Here is a 21119-nt window from a genome sequence, read left to right as displayed (position 1 = left end):
TCCCTTCTTTTCTGCCAGTTCCTTTCAGATCATGGATACGTTCAAACATCTCATTTCACTAACAAATGAGCTCCCTATACACATTCTTATTTTGACATCCTTCTAGCCTCTATTATTACCACATCACCCTGTAGCACTCTTCTATGCTTTAATGTCTCCCAGAGGTAATTTACTGTTTTGATAAAGTCATCTGCCCACATTGTTGTTATATAAATACTACAATTGGAACACAGTTCGTAAGTTATTCTGACAATTGGGTGCTTTACTTAATCACTTTCTTCTATGTTGACATATGTTGACTTACACAGTAAGGAAGTTTGCTTTAAATGAATATGTGACCATAACTTGATACTTTGACCAAAGACTAGAGATATCAGAACACTGTTAAATCTTATGTGAGAAATAATAACTTTAGGCATAGTGATGGGAATTATGAAAAGAATCCTTATTATCAGCTATTAATATGAAATTCTTAGATGATGCATCACAAATAAAAAGTGTTGTCAAAATCAACATGCATGTTCTCACAGCTTCAATACTAATAATTTTCTTACGCAGGGTTCACAGATGCCAGGGGAGGTCCTTCCTGTTCATTTTTTTTCTGGCATGAAACCAGAGGCCAGTTGGCAGTTGCTGAACTTTGGTTCTTGGTCCGTAAAAGGAAAGAGTTCAATGAGATGAGCCCTTGCTTCTGTTGGCAGAAATTACTGAGATTTATGGTACTGTGAAGATACTCGGGGGACTTTTACTGTTACGGTGTCAGTTTGCCCTGATGGTGTTCCTGGTCAACTTGTTTCTGAGGGTAGAGGGCAGTGTGTTTACAGATGGACCAGGCCTTTTGAGGTAGCAGACTTGGTGCATGTCTAAGCTGTCTTAGTGCATATCTTAGCTGTCTCCAAAGCTCGTTTCTAAAGAACAGGCTCAGGAAGAAACCAGAAGAAAGACATTCAACTGCAAATAATAGTAATTTAGTATTTGCCTTATTAAAATGCTAAAAATTGAAAAAAAAAAAAGCAATGTACCAAAATTTAAAATCCAGGTGATGTCAGCTTATGAAACTTCAAAGTATGTAAATTTCAAATATTGTCCTCCTATGGTTTTATAATGCCTGTTATATAAGTTTTCAAAATTGTTGAACATAAAAGGTTGTTTTTTTTTTAAGCTGTTCGTTATCAAATTTTAATTTTAAACCCACAAGCTTGCTCTTTCTTCTGATGGGAGTTTTGAAGAAATGCTTAGCAATCTTGGTTTAAATGCATGGTTTAACTCCTAATAGATAAAAAGATATTTGCTTTTCAATAATTGCAAAGACAATTATGTATACTAAAGCAAGGTGTCCATTTGTTTTTCTTAGTTAATTTACTGAATCTGGTGTGTTTCACTGTCATTAGGGGCACCAGCCTGCCACTAAGCCCTGTGATAGCCAGTAATTGGAATTCCAACTGAGTTTGAATGAGAACAGTGAAAACAGGTAATTTACCAGTGGCAGAGACAACATTTGGACATTTTTATTTAGTTTGCATTATTTTTTTTCAACCTGGAAAAGAAAAAAATCTTTGAGGAGTGAAAAAACACTCATTTTCACCTAGAGAAAATAAAATTTAGATGAACCAGTTGAAAGGTCATCTAGAAGAAAATGAAATAGGAACTAGAGCTAAAACTTTCATGCTTATATTAACAATTGTTATGATATTTGAACAAAAGATCAAAATTATACAGTGCCTTACAACCAAGGCTGAGGAAATTATGCTGTGAATACATATATACAAAACATAGACGTGTTACCCTTGACCAATATCTGTGATCATTTTGGCTGTGCTCCTGAGTGTTTTGAATCTGCCTCAGCTGCTGTGAGTTAACTCAAGCTTTTAGCCATTACAATGTGGTGGAGAAATGTCGAGAGAGAGAGAGAAAGAGAGAGAGAGAGAGAGAGAGAGAGAGAGAGAGAGAGAGAGGTGCTTTATATAAGTCATGCAGATACTTTTTCTGAGAAAAAAATAATAGGTTTATCTGTGAAAAAGGCAGAAAATATAGATTAAATTAGAATGCTTTCATAAACCACCAGCACATTTCACTTAGCCATGCTGACCTCTCATCTTCACCAACTGGATTAAGTCTGAAGGATGCCCAGTGTTTGTCTCACAAAATGAAGCAACAATCAGTCTTATCTAGCACCAAAAAGACTTCTGAAGCGCAGTCAATTCAAATAACCCGGGTTAAAAGCCTAATGAAGTTTGTGAATGATGCAACAGTGAATGGAGCCAAATCTCTGAGAGATGATATTTTAATGCCTTAGGATCCAACACCCAAGCATTAAGACACTTGACCCAAATCTCATCAGTCTTGTTCCCATCTATACCAGCTGGATTGGAACCAGGGTAGTAAATGCAGGTGGAGACCTGCTACATAAATTTCAAATAATCTTACAGAGTAAGTAAAGGCTGGCTATAACTGAGGTTTTCATTTGAGATTTTTAAAAGAATGCTCTTTTCTGCTTCTGTTCCCATCTTTATTAGAACATATTATTGTACAAATACTTCTGTGGGAAAATGTAGACAGAAGAAGCATGTCACGGAGAACTCTGCCAGCATAACTTAACCATTCCAATGGCATTTTTCCAGCTAAAAATTGGGATATAACCAATTTTATTGTGACTGATATAAGAAAGGCTATTCTAGAGTTTTTGTATTACAGATACAATAGTAACAAGATATTTTCAAATGATAAAAAAATGGGAATTTATTTTGAAATGACATCACTCTAACACAGTAACTGGACTAAAGTCTAAAATATTCAGCAACTGTACATTCTTTCCAGAAGACAGGTTGCCATTGTGAACAACCATGCAGAAAGAAATAAGGAAAATATTTCATTTATCTGATGTGAAAGATTTCTATGACAATATAGAAACAGTGGATAACCTATATCTTGCCTCTCAAATTTCAGATGCAATCCATGGTGTCTCCTATGAGACATGTGCTTATGGTCTGCTACATGCAAATTGACAGTTTTCATCTGATGGTGTAAAATTAATGGCCCTCAGAAATAGTGGTCTAAAATGGATGTAGGTCTGTTTTAACAATTATAATATTAAAGTAATTATAACAAAGAATTACCGATAAAATATATTCCTAATATTGCCCCTCTTCTGTGTTCTTAAAATTTACATGAAATGATATTTTTAAAGTATAAAAAATGTTTTTCTTAGGGAAATAAAAAGTGCACAGCTTTTCTAGTGTGGAGAGGTCAGGCTCCTTGATATTGTTTTTTAAGAGTCTATGAAAACTGGAGAAACCCTATGCTAGGGCTTTATTGATAAGATCTCTCTCTTTACTGACAAAATATGGTTTGACTTGCATGTTTATTGAATTTGCAGACACTAATTCATGAAGTGAACTTACTAGCACTGCGGTAAAAAGGTTACACAGAAAGGGTGATCTAAACAGGAGGCATGCATTTTCTCCGTTTTGGACGCTAAATGTCTGAGATCATGATGTTGGTAAAGTTGGTTCCTCTTGAGGGTTCTGGGGAAGGATCTGTTCTAGGTCTCTCTTTTTTGGCTTGTAAATGGCTGTCTTCTCTCTGTGTCTTCACACCATCTTCCTTCCTTATGTGTTTGTGACCAAGTTTCCTTTTCTTATAAGGACACCAGTCAGATCTGATTAGAGCCTGCTTTTAAAGACTTCATTTAAATGTAATACTAGGTAAAGATCCTGTCTCCAAATATTGTCACCTTCTGAAGTTCTGAAGGTTAGGACTTCCACATATGAATGGGGTAGAGTCAGTGGGGAGGGGGGAGCTGGGGACACAATGCAGCCCATAGCAATTCATATGTGCATTTTCTTTAATCCTCTCAATGAAGCATTAAGCCAGGCATGACTCCCACATACAGAAGACAGAACACAAGTGCAGAGATGATTCATACTTTTCTAAGCTGGCATTCATACCCAAGTCTATCAGAGTAAGACTTTCTTTTACTTCTTTTTTTCCTCATATTTTTTTTTATTATTGCATTATAATTGAACATAATAGTGGTATTTGTTGTTACATATTTTTTAATACTTATCTTTTAGTTGTAGGTGGACACACAATATCTTTATTTCAATTTTATATGGTGCTGAGGATAGAACCCAGTTCTTCACGAGTGCTAGGTAAGCACTCTATCACCGAGCCATGACCCCCACCCTATTGTTACATATTTGTATTTGCACAAAATATAACAATATACTTTGGACAGTATCATTTTCTCTATTCCTCTCCTGGTTCCTTTCCTCTACTCTAATCTCCCTTCAATTTTCATGATGTTCTTACTCTTCATTTCCTTTTCCCTTTTTAGCTTCTACATATGAGAGAAAACGTGACCCTTGACTTTCTGAGTTTATCTTATGTAATTCAACATAATATTTTCAAGTTTTATCCATTTTCCTTCAAATTACATAATTTTATTCTTCTTTATGACTAAATAAAATTCCATTGTGTATATAATGTCACATTTCCTTTATCCATTCTTCTGTTGATGGGCACTTAGACTGGTTCCATAGTTTGGCTATTGTGAATTGTGCTGCTGTAAACATGGATGTGCATGTATAGCCATAATATGCTCACTTTAATTCTTTAAGATAAATACTGAAGAGTGGGATAGCTGGGTCATATGGTGGTTCCATGCCTAGTCTTTTCAGAAACCTTCATACTGATTTCCATAGTGGCTGTACTAATTTATAATCCCACTAACATTATAAAAAGTGTTCCATTTTCTCCACATTCTCTTCAGAGTAAGACTCTTGATAACCTTCCACAACACCAAAGTGACACCTGTCTACTCAGATCCTCATCTGGCAATCCATGGCTGTTCTAGCTTATATGATCTAATTTTAGTGACATTTTTTTTCTTATTACTAGTGGAAAACTGAGACCCATAGAGAACCAAGCTAAGCCTGACCCCATCTGTCTCCTCTACTTCAGTCACCCAGCGTCTGAATCACTCACTCATCATGCAGCAGGAACTGATGTTGACAGGAGGGACAGGTCATTTTCCATATATGACTTATAACTCCACTATGACTGCTACCAGGAAAGAAAGAGTGGCTGATGGGAAGAAAATCATGCCTTCCAAAGTAGGTGGGCTAAGGAGTATTACTATTTAAGATTTTGGTGTTTATTTCATATTTGAAATGGAAAATTCTCTTGAGGAGCAACTTTGAGGCAATTAAGTAGTTACCAGGTCAATCAAGAAAAGCTGAAATCAGCTAGCTTCAGAAGAGACAAACTCAACAAAACTTCCTTCAAAGGGTCATTTTACCAACAGTAGATGTGCCAGGTATAGCAACAAAAGGCAAAGTCACTATTGGTGAAATAATAGGAGAATGATTACACGAAGCTATAGATCAAAACAAAAACAAAATAAAAAATAAATCACTTCTCAATATAGGAAATGTAACTCATTATACCCTCAATATTCTGCAGATCAATGACTAAATGATTGATTGTCTTAAGAAGGTTTTTCTGTGATAGATCCACCAACTTTAGAGTGGGTCATAAAGACACTCAGGGATGTTCAGATCCCTCTGGAGCTCTTTGCTTCTTCTAAGATGAGTTTTCAGTGCCCTTTAATGCTCAGGGTCTGGTCTTCCAAACTGCCCTTTCCCAACGAAGCCCTCCACACCACATCCTTGATGTTAAGGAGTTTTCCCATCTAAATTTATCTAATTACTCACAATTCTACTATCTCTTAAAACAGTCGGAAAGGGGCTGGGGATGTGGCTCAAGCGGTAGCGCTCCCTCCTGGCATGCGTGCGGCCCGGGTTCGATCCTCAGCACCACGTACAAAGAAAGATGTTGTGTCTGCAGAAAACTAAAATAAATAAATAAATAAATAAAACAGTTGGAGAGACTCTGTAGCCTTCTGATATGTGACCCTTCCCAGAACCTATATTGACAGGTTATCCAGACTTTGTAATAGTCTTTTCAGGCACCAGAAGAATTTCTTGAGAGAGATACTTGGTCTGAATTGCATATATTATTTGATGAGTCTGTCTATCCATTCATCTATCCATCTATCCATTAACCGTTAAATCACTTGTGATCTCTATTTATACTCACAAAATACAAAGGGCTATAAACCTCTGAATTTTCTGAGACAACATTTGGTTTTCTCTTTTATTAATTCTGTGAACAGGAAGAGGATCAGTTTGTGGTTTACCTTCTTTCTCCATGTTTGGTGAATAAGAAAGAAGAAGGCTCCTTCTTTTATCTTTCCCTAATATATCTATTTTTCATAATCAGAACCTTAAATCTTCATTAATTATTATGTGCTTATCTACAAAATGTAGAATTGTATACCACTTGACTCAATAACCACTGTTTATCATATTGTTTGCAATTTTTTAAATAAAACAATTGATAAAGAGAGAGAGAGAGAGAGAATAGTTTTCCTGAGGTTCATGTACAAAATCACCCACTAAAGACAGAATTTTCTACAGTTAATGTGATCAAATTTGATTTGAAATGTACCTATAGTGTTTTAGAATGTAACATACTTTCATATTTCTCCATAAACTAAAATGAAAAGGTAGGCTTTTCCCCTAGAACATTCTCCACCTATTGACTTTGGTTGTCAATAGCACTCTAACTTTTCTGTTATCATTTGTTTAAGCAAGCACAAGCGTGCACATTCGTGTATTACATGGCTATTTTAATTTGAAATGAATGCTAACTGGAACACTTCATATTTCCAGTATCTGTACCAGTTCATTATTTTATGAGGAAACTTTGAAGAAAAATATGCTAAAGATAACCTTAACTTCAAATGTCAACACAAATTTGGAACTTGGCAAATATAATGGCCACATGTCATTGAGAATGTACTAAATGCCACTGAATTAGTTGTACAATTTAAAATGGCTATTTTAATACATGAATTTTACCTCAATAAAAATAGCAAAACAGATGTCCAAAACCCCTGAGAGGCCAATCTTTCTCCTCCATAAAGGATCTTACCTAACCCCACCAGGATCAGTATCTACCCACGTCTCAGAAATCAATTGAATCTCCAGTTCTGGTAGAGATTAAGCCAAACTCTAAATAAAGAAACTGTAAACAAGTTATTGCTGGATTCTTAGATATCACTCAGAGGCCAAGAACCACACTTCATTCAAATTATTTGTTTCTACTGTGATCAGTTATATGAGATAGCTCTGGGTCCACTGTAAAATTTAATCCATCATTGTTCTTGAAGTTTCCTAGAGAGGAAGTTTTATTCACTTTTGGTGGCATTTCTATTATCTTGCTCTGACCTGCAGTTTGTGATGCTTAGTTAAATATTCCCACCAGCTTTTAAAATCCACTCCTTTTAGGTTAAATTCCCAGCAGAAACAATGAGTAATCTGAATCTAGCAGATACTACTACAAAATTTTCAATATTGTCATTGATCTTCATCCTCCAAGTTTCAGAAGCTTTTCCTCAAAGATGTTTTTAAACAAATTTTATTATTTACTTGTTCAGTATTTCCATTTTTACATCATTGAATAGGCTTCCTAACTTGACTCAGCTGTTATGCAGACATACACTGGAAAAATCCTTTTCTTCTTCCAGCATGCTATCCTTCTGTTCTACAGACACATAATAATTCCATCAAATACCTCTGGGGTAATGAATTAAGATGGACTTTTACACTCACACCTCTTTGTTCTTTGCAGCCTTGTGATTTTTTAATTATAATAGTGATATTAATATATTGCTATTTCACTATACTCTGCATTAAGGATCAGTTTGAATTCTAAATCTGCCTATAAAGTGGCTGTTGTCTCTCTGAAACATCCTTAATTCTATGTGATTATTTTTATTAAAATCTATTTCATACACTTCATTCCAGCTCTCCCAATTCTTTTGAATTCTGATGCTATTTCCAAAGCATCTCATCCATCTACCTAAGTCCTACCTGAAGCCTAAGTCCTAGACTATCCTCAAATGTTTTATTCAGATGAAAATAAATGCGTTGCTCTCTATGCATGACAGCAAGCAGGTGAGGACACTTGAGGTGGCTTGCAAGTCACAGGCCCAGTCACAGGTTTTAGCTTGGCAAGGAGACCCAGTGAGATCCATAAGTACAGAGGGTAAAACTCATGGGTCTCATGAGTACAAAGGACACTACTACTCCAACTCCTCACTACCTGGGAGGGGAAATTCTGAGGCTGGTGTACTAACTAGTTTGTGGGGACTACCCCAACAAAGTGCCATAGACTGGGTGTTCTAAACAACATAAATTCATATTATCACAGTTCAGGGGATAAAAACCCAAGATCAAGGTGTCAGCAGACTTTGTTTCTCCTGAGGTCTCTCTCCTTGGCCTTCTTACTATGTTCTCGAATGGTCTTTCCTCTGTGTGCATATCCCTGGTGTCTAAATTTCCTCCTTATAAGGATCTGAGCCAGGTCAGATTAAGATCTACCCTAAATACCTCATTTTAACTTAATTACCTCCTCTAAGGTCTTGTCTCCAAATGCAGTCACATTTGAGATACTGAGGGCTAGAGCTTCCACATAAATCTGGTGGTGTATAAGTGGTGGTAACACAATTCAGTCCATAACACATGGGTTTTACACCATTGCCAGGGCTTCCCTGAGAGATTGAGGCCCAGTGCACACAGTGGTGACCGGCTTAACATCATGTGCCTTACTGTAAGCTTTCTCTTCCCTGTACGGCATCCCCACTCCCCTTTATCTGTTCTCTGCACCTCCCCAAATATCCACTCAAACTCTTTTCTCAGGTCAACTTCTATGGGAATTCAAGTTGGCACCAATGCAAGGGAAAACATATACACTGCTAGGCAAGGACACAAAACCCATCAGCCTAGGCATCAGGTAACCCAAATTCAAGTTATGTGTTTGAATTCTGGCCCTTCCATCATCAGGTTGCCAACATCCTTGAACCTCAGTTTTTCCTCTTAGTTAGAATGAACATGATAATGTTCGCTTCATAGGGTTCTTTCAATTTCTAAACTAAAGAGTGAACATCATCCAGTTATTTTAAATGTAATTATTACCCCCCTAGTAAGACATAATTCTCAACTCTTAATGGATCCTATTTAATTTGAATAATCAAATTTAAATCTATGAAATTTTTATATTTATGATGCAGCATACGGTTGAACCTCAAATGATATATTCCACCACCATAGCCCATGCGAAAATATTAAATAACACCAGATTCTAAACTAATCCAGAAAGCAATCCTTTCCACTGGATCCCTTCACTTCAGTGGTATCTACTGTCCATCTGTTGTCCAAGAGAATGTTTAAGAAACTGTTCTTGCCATCAGAGCTTATGATCCCACTTTTATTACAAGGTGTATGTACAAATAAATAAACTAAGAAGCAGCAAGTGTCCAGTACCAGAAAGACATATTTCATACAAACTTAGAACATTATTCAGAGTAAACACTCAGAATGATTTTGTAGTTCAGACCTCAAGTAAGCTGTCAGACATTGAGTAAACATGTCAATAAAAAGTCATTTTCATCAATGAGAAAACAAAGGGGATCATAAAAATCCCATTGTAGAACTATAAAAATTCAGCACTAGAAAGGACCCTCTGTTATCTCCTAGTTCATTGCAATAAGATTGCTCCAGATATGGGATCCCAGGAGCATTTGGAAATACAATAATGGTGTGTCTTGGTTGTCATGACTAGAGGTAGGGAACTGTAGGAACTAGAAATTTTCTACACATACTGCAATGCAGAAACATACCAGCCCAACAAAGATATCCTGCCCCTGTACTACCCATCAACCTCTCAGCCTTCCCACCCCCATTACATAAGAGAAACTGATGCATGTGTTGTATAAGAGGTGTTCTATTGAGTATAGCATCAGTCTGTATTTCAGACTGTGCTATCAAACAAGAATAGCATGTGAATCACAAACACAAGCTATGCATAATATTAAAATTTGCTAACAGCCACAGTCAAATATTTTATAAACCAAAATGTATACAATATTTCCATATATAGAGATATTATATATCTTCCAAATGTTGTCATTTCAATATATAACCCATATCAAATTATTAATGGAATATTTTATAAAGTCTTTTTGGTGCTGAGTTTTTGAAATCTGGTATGTATTTACACTTAACAGCACATTTCAATTCATACTGGCCACAGTTCAATTGCTTAATACCCACATGTGTCCTCTACATTGCTGCTCCAGGAGAACCAGTGTATCTTTCTTACAGAGTCATGTAATAAGCAGCAGGGTGGGTGAAAGACCCCAGTTGACTCCATCTACTATCCCTGTCACTGTGTTACAAACAGAAGTAGATTAGTCAGACTATTTTGCAAAAGACCAAAGTCATGTGATTATCATTTTGTATCTTCTGGTCTTCTAAGTAGTTGCAAATTGATTTCTAGATGAGTCATTTGAGTATTTTTTAGGTATGAAACTAAATTGACCATTTTATAATTTCAAGCTTGCCTTTTTTTTCTGAAAAGTATGTAATCTCTTTGCCATTTGCCATAATTACTTTCATTATTCAAACAGAATTGTACCTCAACACAGTTTCTAGCCTTTTTTTGGTCAGAATCATATATATGTGTGTGTGTGTGTGTGTGTGTGTCAAAATATTATATGGTTTAGTACTTAAAGCTCTGTTTTTTATTATTGTATTTGCCTAATTTTTTTTTTGCTGAAACTTCCATACATATTCCCATATACCTCCAGGTAATAAAAGTATTTATATCTTATCCATTCTATTTTGCAAGTTCAATTTTATGTATTACTGAGCACATTCAGGCATTTTTTAGGCTGTATTGAATATAACTATTTTGCCCATTTCATTTCTCAAGAGCTAGGTTTTTAAGTGGTAATATTTTACTTGGGGTATTATATACTTATTTTTCATTTGATTCTTATTTTACTTTCAATTAAGATATCCCTGAGGTTAAATATGTGTGGATTGAACCTATAATTCAGTGACTTTAATTATGAAAATGAGGAAATCATGTCATCTTATCTCAAAATTTTTGAAGAAATGACTTATTGATAATTTAGCTGGGATTTGATAACATTCTGCCCTGAAAGCCAAATGAAATAGTTTTTTCTAGTTTGTCTATGTTTCTGCTGGTGTTGTTTTCTAGTTTGTCTATGTTTCTTCCTAACCAAAATGGAGAGTTGTGGACAACAAATCTGTATGTCTGCTATTGTCTAAGCTTTCTGACTGAATTTTCTGTAAAGATCCAGATTGCAAATATTTTAGGTTTTGCCAACCCAGTGGCCTCTGTCACCACTATTCAACTCTGCCTGTCATTGTAACATGAAAACGGCAAGACAGTATGTAAATTAATGAACCTGGTTGTGTTTCAATCAAACTTCACTTATAAAAGCAGGCTGTCTGCTGGATTTGGCCCATGGGCTGCAGTTTATCAGCCCTTGTCCTAAATATTCCAGAATCACTCTCTTTACTTTGACGGTATCAATTAGCCACTCTATCTCCCATCATGATTCTGGCATAATGTTGAGTTGTTATACTCACTTTTGAATACAAAGAAGAAAAAGTCAGGGACTAATGATTCCTGTCTGATTATGAAACTACATTTATTAGCCTTCTAGTTCTCCTGTGACGTTCATTTTGCAAATCGTGCATACCTCTGCTTTTTATTTATTTAATAAATAAAATAAATATTCATTTCCTTTTTTATTGGCACAGGGATTGAACTCAGGGGCACTCCACCACTGAGCCACATCCTGAGCCCTATTTTGTATTTTAATTAGAGACAGGGTCTCACTGAGTTGCTTAGCATCTCACTTTTTGCTGAGAGGCTGGCTTTGAACTCATGATCCACCCCCTCAGCCTCCCAAGCCACTGGGATTACAGGCTTGCGCCACTGGGCCCTGCGATTATACCTCTGCTTTTAAAACAAAATGTATCCAATGTTTATATTGTTGTTTTATTTTAGTAGTTTCTGTAAAATCTCACCCTCAACTTTGGGTCCATAGCCTTCTGGCTGTCAGCCCTTAATTTGGATCCATTTCCCATATGTGTTCATTTGATGAGTAGTAAACATTCTCAGACTTTCCAGCTCACATGATAGTGTAAAAACAGCCTTCCAATTCACCATTTCTTCATGAAAATATAAGCATGCTTTTATAATGCTATGAGCAAAAAATTGGATAATTGCAAGATTGCATATGGGTGAAGCTATCACCATTGAAACAGTGAAGAGCTTTCTGTGACAGAAGTTAAATAGGATTTTTTAGAAATGTACCAAACCCAAATACAATGTAATAACCCAAACTTGAATGACAGAAGAGTCAAGAGCTACTGCAGGAATGCTTCCTCTGGTTGTGGATGGTGACTGTTGAAGTGTGAAGTAGCCAAGTTATAATTGCTATGGGAACTGTAATGAAACTCGACCTTTGATACCTTTACATGTTCCAAGGTAACACCGCATTAACAGGCTATTGGGTTTACCTGGTACATTTACCTAAGCAGCTTTGTTTTAGGCTTTCAAGGACAATAACCTGAACTAAAGATTGTTGGAAAGGAGAAAGCAGAAAACTTGTTCCTTTCAGAATCTTATCTACTCCTAACATCAGAGTTTATTTTCATGGAATTCGCTTCTAACAGTACTTTTCAAGGTTAAGTAATAAATTCTCATATAGTGACTACTGCTCCTTTAAAGTAAATAGTGGACTCCTTATTTATCAGAAAGTCAGTTGCCTGACTATTTGTTGATTTATTCCAGCTTTGGCTAGGGCCCCCAAGCAAATGGATTTCCCGTGGCTTAAAGAAGAGAAATAGTAATGGCCCAGGGAGTAGCCATGTGTGGGAAATCACCATCATTAATTCTCTTACCTTCTCCATTACTTCAGATTAAAAAAATTAAAAAGAATGCACCAAAGTGAATAATTTTCTTCATTATTTTGTTAATGTACCTCCACAGATTAAACTGTTCTTTTTGATTAAATTATTCTTTTGGATTATGCAAACTTGATATCCTGAGTAAAAATGAACTACCAGGCACAGAAAGCCCCTACAAGCCTTTGAGGGACTCAAGGAGACTAACTTGGAAAGAAAAGGATTAACATTCATTAAACACCAGCTGTGCTGGGAACCATCAGGGATGCCTGATGCAATCTCCTTTTATCTTCAGAGGTCTTCTTGCTACAGGTGACAGTAACCAACTCTTCCCAAGTCACACAGAAACTGGAAAACACAGTATTTGAATCTACTTTTGGATTAATCTGAACTTCAGCATTCTTTAAGCAACATCTGTATATTTTCATATTTTTAGATAAGCAAATAATATTTGTTGTATGTTTATCAAATAGCTCAAAGGAGCCATGAAATATTGCATTTGTACACGACAGCAACTAGTATGACCAAATATTTTGTAAGGGATGAGGTCTGTGATTTGAGCATTAGCTTTTATAACAGTTAATAAAGCATAACATTCTGGTCAGTATATATTAAAAGGAAAGAGGAAATAGAAAGCAAGAGAAAGTCAAACAAATGCCCTTGTTCCTTCAGTGACACTATTTTTGTACTTACATACAAATATGTTAGTTATATTCTACATTGTAATATCGAGAGATATTCTGTATGTGAGAACATAGATTCTGACATCTCTCTGAGGTAGACAGTAAAGCCTCACTAGACCTTGAATCTGCTGGCAACTTGTTCTTGAACTTCTGAGTCTCTAGGGCTGTTAAGTGTTAAATTTATGTCACTTATAAATTTTTAAAAAGAGAGATTTCTTCTTACTTTGTTATCAATTTAATAGGTGTGTAGTGGTAACACTGCCTTTTGAAACACAGTATAGTTTCTTAATGGACAATGTAATGGAGCCAGGTAATTCTAGGTTGTAATACAAGAGAATGCTCTACTAATAGTCAATTGTGAGGGTTACCAAATTCTAAACTTCAACTTCTCAGGTTCTGAAATTCAGTATTGGCATTGCTTTGACATTGATTAGATTCAATGGAATGGATTTCTGGTAGAAAAACTCATGGGGGGGGGAACTTATTTTTAAATTAGAATCACAGTTTGTTAAGGGCCCCTCATTCTAGTATCATTTTGATTGGGTCTTGTGGCTAGTCTGTAAAGTTGGAGCAGACCTTCAAATCCAGAATTTGATTTGGATTTCCATACTAAGGGTGCCATGGCATACCAAGAGGGTTAATAGCTTGTTACTCCCATGCTAAATCTTTCTCTGTAAGTGAGACAGGCCTCTCAAACTGATCTGAGATGCCATGGCAGAGCTGCGAAAGGAGTAAAGGAAAGGGATCTGGGTCTCTTTTATGGTGGTCAGAGACAAGGCTGGGGTGAAGGTTGCAGTACATGATTCAAACTTACATCTGGTAACAGAGAGAGCACCTGGCATTTTTATAAGCCTGCCCTGATATAGAGAAGAAGAGGAAGAGAAAGGGGTGAGGCTTAAAAGGTATCTGCAACAACAACAACAACAACAAAAAAAAAACTCAAACGCTCTATTACACTGAGTCTTCAAATTTGTAAAAAAAAAAAGATTATTTAGTTTACAGAGGATTGAAATGAAGTTCAGTGAACACTATTGAAATGATTCAACAAGGTATATTACAGTCCAAGTAGAATCTCTTTCACGTAATCATGTATGTTCCCCAGGCTTCCAGAATGTCAGAATTTTGTATCACTCCCTTTTAATCCCTCTTAGGGAAAAATAATAATATTATTATATTAATTTTCTAGTTCTTGACTTCTGTTCATGAGACTTTTCTTCTTCAAAATATTCTTTAACATTAGAGATGTCAGTATGTCCTCTCTCCTAGTCCTTCTTGAACTTTAGTCTGGGAATCAACACATCTTTTTTAGGTGATTTCTTCTGGTTATCCAAGACCATCCTTTTCAGATATAATTAGACTATCCGGATGGATAGTGCTCTAATGAAACTGTTCTTGCCACCATCTACAACCACTTCAAATTTTTACCAACTAAATGATGGTGAATCTTCCTTGTATTACATGTGAAGTCTCATCCTGCATATTGTAGGGCTCTGACCCTATTCTCTCATATTGTCTTTTAAAAAGATAATAATGAATATATTGTGGAATATAGGTAACAGCAGATAACCTTTCTATAAACAACTATTTGATACATGAAGAATAAAGTAGCAAGGCTGAATCAATTCAGAATGTCTGTGACCAACTGTTCTGTATTTCTGCTGAGGAGAGAACAAAAGAATATACTCAAAGAGAAACAGAAAAGATTTAGAATCCACTTGAAAAGCATCAGCAAAAAAGCAAGGAAGATCTAGAGAAAAAACTCTTCTTCAAAGATGTCTTTAAACTGTTTATTTTAAAATCTTATAAGTAAAAGACCAAAGTGATTCTGTGATTCCAACAGTCTAGGAAAGTGGTTCTTAATCTATTTAGAGACATTCAGTTATATGAGAATAAATGAAAATCCTTGGTGGAGAGAAAATTCACATGAAGCAATACTTTCATTTGACCTAAAAATATGCATTAGGCTTTTCAATACTAAATTTAGGCTGGTAGGCAGGTGAAAGTTATTCCAGAGGACAGGATTTTTTTCACAGGCTCAATACTAACTAGAGGTGGTACTTGTTACTAACTAGCTATGCTCATTTAGAGTTTCCAAGTTGTCTCTAATCTGTCTCTATATTTTATTACTCAACAAATGCTCCATCTTTTTAACTGAAATAGTAGATGCATAGTCATATTTCTAGGTAAATGTTGAGAATAAAAAGACCTCTTAAGCAAGGTTTACAAAGCTCAGATACGCAAATAACTATAACAGCCTTTGATGGAGCAGTTTCCCATTTGTCAAGCACAGTACAAAGCCCAAACTAACTTAGTCTTCCAACAATTTTAAGATATGGTTATTTGTCCCATTTCATTGTTGAATAAACTGAGTCTTAGAAAGGTTAAATAATTTGCCTTAGTATTTAGTAAGCACCTTCTGACACAACTAGAGGAAGATAATTGAAGTAAAACATGGACTCAGTAAATGTTTACAAACTAAACTTAAAAAAAAAAACTAAATTCTTAACTGTGTAGGTTAAAATTACAAAATGCAGTTTCTGGACTTAGTTTAATTTATACTCCAAATCAATGATATGCAAAGTTGACTTTTCCCAAAACTCTGGGTGATGATTTAAGAAACGAAATATCTCATCATAAGCTCTGTTGATCATGGCAACCAAACGAGCAGACACACCTTAGATATTTGATCTTAAAAATAAAGAAAAATATCAGATGTAATTCAATAAAACTTTTGTGAACCAAAGACTCAGCTGCCTGGTTTGTACATATAGAAAATGATCAACATAGCTTAAAGGGTGGCATTAAATGTGCAACAGTCCCTGCTTATCTTCTTTCACTTTCTGTTGTTTCAGTTACCTGTTTGCCAACTGAAGTCTGGAAAATATTAGGTGGAAAATTCCAGAAATAAATCATTTATAAGTTTTAAATTCCATGCCATTCTGAGTAGCGTGATGAACTCTTGCGCTGTCCCACCTAGGAAGCAGGTCATCCCTTCATCCAGCATATCCACGCTGCGTACACTGCCAATCCATTTTTGAGGTGGCTTCCTCAGTTATCAGATCAACTATTACAGTGCTTTGTTCAAGCAACTCGTGTACGGTAGCCTAATGCTGTGTCACATGCTGTGTCACCTCGCTTCATCTCATCACATAGGTACTGCCTCACCTCACACCTTCATAAGAAGAAAAAGGGTGAGTACAACATATTGAGAGAAACCCCAAATTCATGTAACTTTTATTACAGTATATTATAACTGTTCCATTTTTATTATTCCTTATTACTAATCTCTTAATATGCCTAATTTTTAATTTTAACTTTATCATAGGTATATGTATGTACAAGAAAAATCATAATTTACATAGGTTTGGTATTGTCCACGGTTTCAGGCATGCACTGAGGGACTACTCTATTTCAAATAGATGTGACATTGCTGTCTCTTTATTTATAGTTGTAAACAGCTGTGACTTTCAAAATAACAAACTTTTCAAGAGAAAAATATGCTTGAAGAATTTCTTTTTATGCTTGCTATTTTGAAATAGTTCTGTGTAAAGGCAATATATTTATATTATCTCCATTATTCTCTGCATTTAAATGGCACCCCTTTTTCTTTAATGTTTACCACTAATACCCAGAGCTTTGCCATAGATAGAAAAGGCTTCTGAGTATTAATGTTCTGAAGTATTATTTCTATTTTTGTAGATTTTTAAATAAAAAATGGAGGCATAAAATTTTAGATCTCTAAGAAATAATGATACAATCAACTCTACCCTTCTACCTACAAAGGTGGAGAAAGAGGGATTTTTTGGACTTTAAAGTACTTTCTGCATCACAGCCACTATTTCTTTCCTATCCCACCTGCTGACACCTTTCACCTTTCATGATCACTCAGAGGCATTTGAAGTTTGTTAATTTTCTCCCTTTTTCTTCTCTTTGACCTACAAATTCATCCATGTACTTGTCAAATGTTTATTACGAATGAGTGCCAGGCAGATGGTAGAGATACAAAGATAAAATCATATTCCTGTTCTCAAGGTGAAGTCTAAAAGAGAAGACAGATTTGGGAACTATTGTATTGTCTCTGGCAGATGCCCTGTAAGGTAAAGGCCATCAACCCAGTCTATGTGGTTGAATTGGGGCTTTTAAGGAAGCCAAAGGTAATATGCATCACCAAAGCACAGACGTATGCTAGGAGAAGTGCTAAAGTTGAAAATGGAAAAGCACACAGGGACTAACTCACATAGGCCATATTAAATGCCATGATTAGGAATACAAACTTTATCTTAAATCACATTAAGAAGATATACAAATGGAAGAAACTTTAGCAGGAGACTGACATAATAACACACACATTTTAGAAAGACTCCTCTGGCCACAATGTGGAAGCAGAATGCACAGGATTCACAGAAAAGATATCTGGGAATTAGAGCACTGGGAGGTCCCAAACACCTGCAGCAAGGGTATGGAGGAGACACACACAAGAGAGTTGGTGGAGGCAGAAGAAGTTCCAGAGTTTATAGATTGATCTTGAGAAAGGAGGGAGCAAGGTGGCAATAAATCTCATGTTTCTGGCTTGAGTGATGAGGTGGGTGGCATTAATCTGGATTAGAGATTACTTCATTTTTTTAATATGTTGTGTTAGTGGTGCCACTGAGAAATCTGAGTAGAGCTATGGAAAACCCAATTAGATATGAGTTTAAGATTCAGGAAAAAAAATATAGTCTATGGATAATATGATGACTTAAGAGTTGAAAGTGACATATAGGTAGATGAAGTCCTATGTATGAAGGAGGTCACTGATAGTTACATTAAAAATGAAGATAAAGAAGGGCCTAAGGTGGTTCTCAAGGAACATATTACCTTCTTAGAGGCTAAACTAGGGGACTTCTAGGCCATAAGATACCCTTGTGTGATCTAAAGAACACTTTGACTACCATTAGCCAGAAAGTCACAATATTGAAATCACAATTTATGACACCTATGATGTGAATGACACCCATGGAGCTGAACAGTACACAGCCTCCCTTAACCACATGACATGGCCAGTCAGCTGGGAAGGAGACTAAGAAGCAGCCACCGGGTAGATGAAAAGAAATCAAGAGTTCTCATAGAAATAAAGAGGCTAGAATTTCAAGGCAGAACATGTGATCAACACCACCACCTGTGACCCAGAAGTCAAGTGCATGCGGTCTGAAGGCATTTACCTATCCTGCATTTGGATGTCCTCTTTCCTGCCTCCTGAAGATGCTTTGACTGTCCTGCTTCCATCCCTTCAACCATTTGGATGCACTGGGATTTATCCTCATGTCCTTTGTCTTTGCCTTTTTCTCAAGGGATTTCTCTGCTCCTATTTTGGATCTTGATACATTTTATTTATTATTAGTATTATTTTTTGCATTCCCCTTATTGTTCACATCTACAGTCACCTCCACTTGACTCTGAGCACTCAAGTTTACAGTCTTTCTTTTAGGACTTCACAAGGCATTCTATTCAACCACAATTTTCATAGACATGCATTCCAGATATACTTATAAACATACATTAATATCTGAATACAGATACCTCTGACAAGGGATAAAAGGGAATTTGAGGTCACACATATACACTATCATCTTAGGTATGAAAATTAGCCTAAGTTCAGAAAATCATCTCAAACTATCTGGTCCCCTAACTTCAAAGATATTTCTAGCTAGGCTCATAACCTGTAATTCCAGCAGCTTGGGAGGCAGAGGGATCATGAGTTCAAAGCCAGCTTCAGCAGCTTAGTGAGGCCCTAAACAACTTAGGGAGTCTCTGTCTTAAAATAAAAAATAAAAAGGGCTGGGTATGTGGCTGAGTAGTTGAGCACCCCTGAATTCAATCCCCAGTACCAAAAAAAAAAGTGTTTCTGCTTTTTTAATCTACATGTATAATGGAGCTAGATACATAAAAACGACTCAAGCAATAGACTAATCAAGAAAAGAACTTTACTTTCAACATTCTTATAGTGAGACTTGTAATAAGATGAATTCGTTTGTCATGAGTTACATGTCTATGGTATTATTCATCTTAAAATTTTCAATGCTGGTTTAGAGCTATCCCTGGGTCAAACTTGGTCCATTATTTCACTCGAATTGAACAATACAGTACGATAGCCACTAAACCATACATGGCTATTTAAAACAAAAACTAATTAATTAAAATGAAATAAAAAGAAAAGTTTAGTTGCCCTGTCAAATGGCCACATTTCAAGTGCACAGTAGCCACACATGGCTCCGGCATTAGTCTATGCCGGTATAGAATGTTTCCACTGTCACAGAAAATTTTATTGGACCCTGTTGCTCCAAAATAGTGTTGACTGTTCCTAGAAGTTCTTGGCTCTGGATGACTTTGAGAAAATCAGTGAGTGCCTCACCAATAGTGCACAGTTCCTATTATACCACATAGAGGATCTTTGTGTTTGTTTTTTTTGCTTATTTTATATGATAACTTGAGAAAATGGAAAATTAACTTTTCAGTCAGCATCAACAGTGTTCCTAGTGCTCTACTTAATTTATCTTAATTAGTCTCCATTAATCCTATATCATCATCATCAATTTACAAATGAGGACAAATTTACAAAGGAGAAGACAAATGGCAGACTCTAAACTCATATCTCTCTAGTCCACAGTCTTATTATTCAGTACTACTTTGTAAAAAATATCACCATATGGGTAAATTGTCTTTTCTCCAATTAATGTAAGTATGGTGCATGATAATTAGGATGCACTTAGCAGAAATGGCAGAACCCTCTAGATTCCTCAAATGACTGTATTCTCAAATGAATTTACTTATTTAACTAATGGACGTGTTGGTAGTTGTCACTACCAATATAAATGAATAGATGAATTTACTTGTCATTTATTTACTTGCCATCAAAAAACCAAGTCTGACAGAAGGTACATTCCAGTACATTCCAATCAAACAGTGGTCCCAAATCCATTCCAAATTTACCTTCATGAAAAATCTGAGAATTGTAAAAGAAATAATCTGTAATATTTTTCCAGAAGATTGATGTTGTTTTTGGTCAAATTTTATACATGAGGATTTGAGAATATAGTACAAGTGGTTTTGTAGTTCAATGTAAAGATGATTTCTGAAGAAAGAACTGATACTTGATGTTTAATATTCTACAGGGAAAAGAATCATCTTACAAAATTCCATTTTGCTCATGTTTTGGTCTAAAGTTGTGGTCTTTGGTTTATGTGACATTCTAGCCAGGAAAACACACACACACACACACACACACACACACACACACCACACACACACACACACACACAATAAAGTAACTCTCCCCATCACAGTTTAACTTTTTTCTTCATCATTTTTTTCAGGGAAAAGTGCTGCATATCTACCCTCCTTTGCAAATGATCACCTAAATGAGAGGTTTCCTAGGTTTTTTGGTTCATACGGGAGAATCTCCCAGAAGTAAGGTGTGAATCTTCATTAGTGAGATGAGTCCACGTACTTTAAATTGGGCCCAAGGACATCTCAAAATCATAACATTATATTAGGTTTTCATCGTCACTGAAGCCATTTTTCCCCCACAGAATTATTTGTGAAAAAC

The 21119-nt window shown here is 35.9% G+C and overlaps 1 protein-coding gene across 2 annotated transcripts in view; it reads left to right on the top strand.

Annotated features, from left to right (window-relative positions):
• The window catches only part of Far2 (fatty acyl-CoA reductase 2), a 138419-nt gene that overhangs the window by 18251 nt on the left and 99049 nt on the right, over nucleotides 1-21119 (top strand). Inside the window, exon 2 of one of the 2 annotated variants that reach the window (XM_071610021.1) lies at nucleotides 16387-16725. The exons of the other annotated variant lie outside the window; for it this stretch is intronic. The gene's annotated coding sequence lies outside the window, so the exon portion shown is untranslated. The remainder of the gene's footprint in view (nucleotides 1-16386; nucleotides 16726-21119) is intronic. 2 annotated transcript variants of the gene reach the window in all.

This window comes from Marmota flaviventris, chromosome 3 (genome assembly GCF_047511675.1).
Source record: "Marmota flaviventris isolate mMarFla1 chromosome 3, mMarFla1.hap1, whole genome shotgun sequence".
Taxonomy (NCBI): Eukaryota; Metazoa; Chordata; class Mammalia; order Rodentia; family Sciuridae; genus Marmota; species Marmota flaviventris.
This window is presented reverse-complemented; position numbering and strand designations above follow the sequence as displayed.